The following is a 6,443-nucleotide window of genomic DNA, read 5'->3' on the forward strand; positions in this document are numbered from 1 at the left end:
GAGAGAGAGAGAGAGAGAGAGAGAGAGAGAGAGAGAGAGAATGTGTGGGAGGAGCAGAAAAAGAGGAAGAGAAAGAGAGAATCCCAAGCATGCCCCATGCTGACCAGCACAGAGCCCTATGCAAGGCTCGAACCCATGAACTGTGAGACCATGACCTTAACTGAACCAAGAGTCATCAGACACTTATCAAACTGAGCCACCCTGGTACCCCTAGATGAACTCTTATATTACTTTTATATATGGAGTTCCAAAAACACACATTAAAAACCAAATAAAACAGGGGCGCCTGGGTGGCTTAGTCGGTTGGGCTTCCGGCTTTCGCTTGGGTCATGATCTCGCGGTTTGTGGGTTCGAGCCCCACGTCGGGCTCTGTGCTGACTGCCAGCTCGGAGCCTGGAGCCTGCTTCGGAGTCTGTGTCTCCCTCTCTCTCTGACCCTCCCCTGCTCACGCTGTCTCTCTCTCTCTCTCTCTCTCCTAGAAATAAATAAAAAAAAAAATAATAAAAAAAATAAAAAAAACAAATTCAAACAAATAATCCTGTCTGAAAAAGTCTTTGTGCTAGATCATACCTATGGACAGTTTTATATCAGTTTGCACAGACATTAAGCTCCATATATAGAACATTCTGTACTCCTAGTTTTCTGGGCTTACAATGATAATCAATAGTGATAAAACCTGAGGCACTGTAAATCTTAAATCTCAATCTATCTTCAGTGTACTTTTAGAGTTAAGATTTTTTCTATACTAATTATTTGAAAACAGATAAGCCATCCTTATTCCTTGTGATGATGCTATTAATCCATATCTACATATACCACTCTGATTAATAGGCAATTATACGATATAGTTAACAGTTCTGAGTATTTTCTCTGTGGTGCACAGAGAGTTTGAAATGTACTACCTAGTTCAATCCTTGGAAAAACTCTTCTAAATCATATCACTGTTCCCTAGCAGTTACAAATGTGACATCGGTAGCAAGGAGTTACAGTTGGTAAAAGATGAGGATAGAATATAATCCGAAATCTACTTACCTTTAAAGCTTATTCTGTTCATGCTATAAAAAGATCAAATGCTCATGTAGTTGTCAAATGGATCAACCAAAATATATTTAAATAAATCTCTAATACCAAAAAAAAATTAAAAAAAGACAAAGATACTATATCCCAATGAGAGGAGCCATCCCTACTCCTGCCATTCCTACTTTTCATACAGTGAATAAAAAGGAGGATTTAAATGGTTTGCCCAGAATCATGGAGGCAGTCTTATGAACTATGAAACATTAATATTTTATTATCTATTTGATTTTTCAAAGTTTTCAGGTGTTGAATGATAGGCTTTAGGTTAAGTTAATGAAATTAAAACAAACAAAAGCACATGTTAACTAAATGCCATAGTCTAAGGCAGAACACATTTGAGTGGGCAGCGTGGGAAGATGTGAAGTAGGGAGGGCGTCATGAAACACTGAAGTCCCACTGTAGTTCCACCTTCTTGACCAGGAAAACCAATAACTTCTTAATCATGGGTGCTGACTCTAAAGATGCTTCATTTTGAACCTCTTATTCTATGTGAAGAAAGCTTTAATGGAGATTAGACCCATGTGTCATAATCTAAAGAGACCTAAATAGTGATTCTGTACAAACTCTGAGCATGTCAGTAGACAGAGCAAGCATTCTAACCCTAGAACACTCATAAATCTTCTTATTAACTCTTCAAGCAATTCAGACAAAAAAACAAGTGGCTACCTCATGCCATCCTGATGATTGAGATATAATTCTCTAAAAGTGGTTAACTTACAATCTGCTTTATAAATTAGGGTTTTAAGGTTGACCCTGTTAGTCTTCCTTGGGAGGTTAGCGAACTAAGCACCCTTCCCCCACTCGGGCCTGTCTTCTGTATTCTGCAGCTGTATTCATTATCGATTTTCAGGGACTATTTGTGAAGGTTTTGAGAAGGAATAAACACAAACTTTTTAAAATAAAGGTGTCAGTTACAATACGTCCAATCCCTGACTCATGATGGTTTGACTTCACATTTTTTTACTTTAAGAAGGTGCAAAAGTAATACACATTAACTAGAAACCATACTGTGAAATTCGATCTTTTCCCAGGCTAGCAGCAGGTGTTATAATGCCCTCTCACGATTCTGGATAATGGCAGTGAAGCTAGAGCTCCCAGCTGACCATAAGAAGACCGGGATAAATGACCAAGACACTCACTTAACAACCATTCTGTACTTATATAACTATTCTATTTTTCTATTTCAGCAGTGTATGCAATAGTATACATGAGATATTCAACACTTTATTATAAAATGGGCTTTGTGTTGGGTGATTTTCCCTGAACCTTAGGCTAATATAAGTGTTCTGAGCATGTGAAGGTAGGCTGGGTAAACTATGAAGTTAAGTAAGTGAAGTGTGTTAAACTGATTTTCAACTTTCAGTGGATTTGTCTAGACATAATTCCATATTAAGTAGAGGCAGATCTGCACTGTTTTTCACAAACAAACAAAAACGAGAATCATCTTGGCCTCAATTATTTCCTTAGTTGTAAAATTAAAGTTAGCTCATTGACACATACATTATATTTAATTTTTTTTCTCATGAGATTATAAATTCCCAGAAAAAAAAAATTAACTAAGGAATATATGTATAGGTAGGAGATAAATATTACCAACACGAAATAAATTAGATTTGTTACAAAATCTTCAAATTTTGACAATTAAATGTCACAGGCAACTGATCTTTACAGCATTTTCAATCAAAAAGCAGAGATATATCTAATACTAATAAAAAGATACTAATGAATGTAGATCCACTCATAGGCTCTTCTAATTCTTCTGTTAATGCATGATGCATGGATGCACCTGGGACGAAATTCTGACTGTTCTGTTTTCTACTTCCATGTTTCTCCTAGTCTCCTTGTCAAAATCACCATTCACTGAAGGCAAATAGCCTTTCATGTTACCAACATACTAGAGTTCTTGGTCTATTCTCCAGAGTGGAGAGTCAAGTTCTTTCCAAATATCATCTATTTTGCAGATCACAGATCTTTACAACTTTGACTGGTACCTGACTTCCACTATGCAAAATTTGTATCTAACCATCTTGAAAAATACATGCCAAGACTATGAATATTCAGTTTAATTTGTGGTTTTAACCCCTACATTTTCACATTCAAGGGAAACATCTGTCCTACTAATCATTGTTACTTTCATTTCAACAGACAATGCATTCAAATACTGATTAGAACAAGATGCTGGGATCTTTCAGTGCATATCAAACAGAAGAACAATGAACACCCAGATTACATTAGAAGGACTGTGACTAAAGACATTTAGACAGAATATGTGTTGATAGGGTAATTATTAGTTGGAGTAAATTGCAATGTAGAAGCTTTAACAAGTACTTGTATAAATAGTTTCTTTTCCACAAAAGAGATCTTGTAGTACAGGGGAAAAAATGGTTCTACTTCTAGTGATTTCCAAAATCAATAGCCTCAAGTTCTATTGTAAGAGTATTTTTAGAGTTTCACTCTGAAGTGTAGTATATGCACTTAATTTTGTGTGTGTACTTTTATGTACTGGAAACCATACCTGATCCAGGGATTTCTTCTTCGCCCCGTGCAGTGAGAATCGACAGAGAATGGATGCTGTAAAACAAGCTACCTGGAGTGACCTAAAAATGAAAAAGGTATTTTGAAAATCAGGGGAAAAAACCTGCAGACTTTAGTAAAGATGGCTTCATAATAGGATGATTTTTAGGCATTCAACATTTACAGTGCATGCACTGAGTACTGAGCCCAGTTAGCTGTGGGTATGGAAGTGCAAAAGAGAATGAAAAAAAACTAGCTGAACATCACAAAAATTTGTGATATGAATGCATGAGCTATTAAAAATGAAACATAGCCTTCATCTGCATGTGTGTATAAATTTTGGGGGTAAGAGAAAATATTACATGAAAAAGATACTAATTACAGTATATCAAATACATAAATCTGAACCATTTTATACAAAGTTTCTTTTTTATACAAAGTTTCTACAAATAACTTTTAAACTGAAGATGCAATTAAAAGTAAAATGGGAATGGGATTAAAAATCACAGCTTCCCAGAAGATGGATTACTTCCGGAGAAACTATAGGAACCAACTAGTTCACGAATGTTCAGTCCTAATTCTAGACAGCAGATGTCCCCTGGAAGAAAAGGAATTACAGTAAACACACACACACACACACACACACACACACACACACAACCACACATATGTGTACACATACATCTATATACATATGCATATGTGTGTACAGATATGTAAGTTACCACTAATGGTTTGATTTTATGAATGTTATTAGTTTTGGATATAAATCTCAGTTACCCTAATTAAAAACCACATTCTATGGTGATCACTTGGCATCATATTAAAAAGACTGGTGTCAACTTACAAGGACTTCTTTTATACATCTGCATCTATACCTGAGGCTTTCATCATTAACCTGATGAATGTCAAAAAAAAAAGTTTGCACTGGTGAAATTAGTGGCTTATTGATTAGTATATTTAAGATATGCGAATCTGCTTGTATGCTTTAGTAAGTCTCCTCTCTCATTTCATAAGATATAAGAATCGTGATATAAGAATTGATTAAAGCTTATAAACTATATCCTCAAGGATAGAGGACACAGCTAGACCCTAAAAAGATCCAAGCACCACATGACTTTACTGAGATTAAAATATCGGTTGTAATAAATTGTTTTATGTTTGATTGCCAATGGATATCTGTATTTAATACAATTTATATGTTTATGCCAGAATTTGGCTTAACTTGTTTTAATTTTAACTTGATATCAAAATTACAGGTGTAGCTGACCCTCAACCTGAAACTTCTTTGGTAGCTAACATTATCCACTGGAAAAAAAACCTACAAGGTAAAGGTGACCAAATAAGTAGGGCTCAGGTTGCATCAATGATCTGAGTACAGTTTTCCTAATCTTCAAGTCCTCTCCAGTGACCCCTTATGTTGAGGGTGATTGCTCTCCAGAGATCTCTATAGACCAATGATTTTAAACCAGAAGCAGTCATTAAACACATTCTCTTTGTTAAGCTCTGAATCTAAAGCTGGTGATACAGAGATATACAAGTAAAAATCACTACTGTCTTGGAGTTCACAGTCTAGTAAAGGAGCCTTCTAACAGTTTATAAAATAATTATGATTTAGTATAAGTAAAAGGTGAGATAAGCTAACAGCTAAAAACAAAGTTATAGATATATAATTATGGAGAAGTTATTAAATCCCCATTTTTTTTCTATATTGGGAATAAAAATAATGAGTGCATATACAAAGCTTATCACAGCAGCTGACATTCAGTAAGTGATCATAAATGCTAGTTGTTATTGCTTTGTTAAATGCATTCATATATGTATTTATTTAATCACCCAACAAACCCATTATATTATTTACTACATGTCNCCTTTAAGAAGCTTATACAGGAAATAATTTTTATCTTTCAAAAATATCCTATTTTAACATGGCTATCTCCATAGAAACTGGGATTAAGTTAATGAATACCATTTACAAAAGTGTCAAGCCCAGGTCTTCTACTGCTATCAATTTATGGTGACCATTACCCATGGGTAGGTACTAGACAATTCACCAAAGGCAATAGCAAACCAAAGATATGGATGGACAATGGTTAATTTAACATGGATCAATAAAAATGTGAGCCAACGGATTCAAGACTTTATGTTTTGTTCTTTACTGGATCTGTAGTTAACAAAATGCCTGGTAAACAGGGTGAACTTAAGTAAAACTAATGAGTGAGAAACACTAATACGTAAGATACTATTCAGACATAAATACCAAAAATGTGTCTAAATGATGCTTAGCCCCATCTTTCAATTATCTTGATAACAATGTTTATAGAAATCACAGCATTATATTTATAAGTAGAAGAAACATCACTTTGTCAACTATAGACACGGCCACCTCAACAGACACTCAAACTTCTTCAATGGAGGCACACTGCTCTGATGTGCTTTGGTACTGTCATTCAAGTTTGACACCTGAAGTTGTTAAAAAAAAATGAGCTGTTCTGCAAAACAGAAGAAAATTGGGAATGCCAGGATATCTGTCTGAGTGACAGGGTGACAAGAGGGATGGGAACAGTAGGAATGTCAGAGAAGGAAGGAAGGAAGGGATCAATGAAATTGATGGTCATGGCCACAAACTTCCAAATTTTCAGTAAATCAAGCAAAACTCCCAAAAAATGTGTTATATATGTTTTATGGAAGTTACTAAAAGACATTTTTTGCAGATGGGATTGAAACAGTGTAAGAGAGTGTAAGCTCTCTGGCAACCGGCAGGCTTCTTAAAGAAGGGTTTTCCAAGGTCATAGGCCGTGAAGTCCAGAGAAGTGTTCAGAAAAGTTTCATGGAGATAAAGAACCTCATTA

The 6,443-nt window shown here is 35.3% G+C and overlaps 1 long non-coding RNA gene across 2 annotated transcripts in view; it reads right to left on the minus strand.

The window, feature by feature from the left end:
• Positions 1-6,443, minus strand: part of LOC144234285 (uncharacterized) — an 882,104-nt gene that overhangs the window by 813,935 nt on the left and 61,726 nt on the right. For both annotated transcript variants that reach the window (XR_013335914.1, XR_013335913.1), the window contains exon 2: positions 3,593-3,674. This is a non-coding gene — a long non-coding RNA (uncharacterized LOC144234285). The remainder of the gene's footprint in view (positions 1-3,592; positions 3,675-6,443) is intronic.

The sequence above is a fragment of the Crocuta crocuta genome, unplaced genomic scaffold (assembly GCF_008692635.1).
Source record: "Crocuta crocuta isolate KB4526 unplaced genomic scaffold, BGI_CrCroc_1.0 scaffold561, whole genome shotgun sequence".
Lineage (NCBI taxonomy): Eukaryota > Metazoa > Chordata > Mammalia > Carnivora > Hyaenidae > Crocuta > Crocuta crocuta.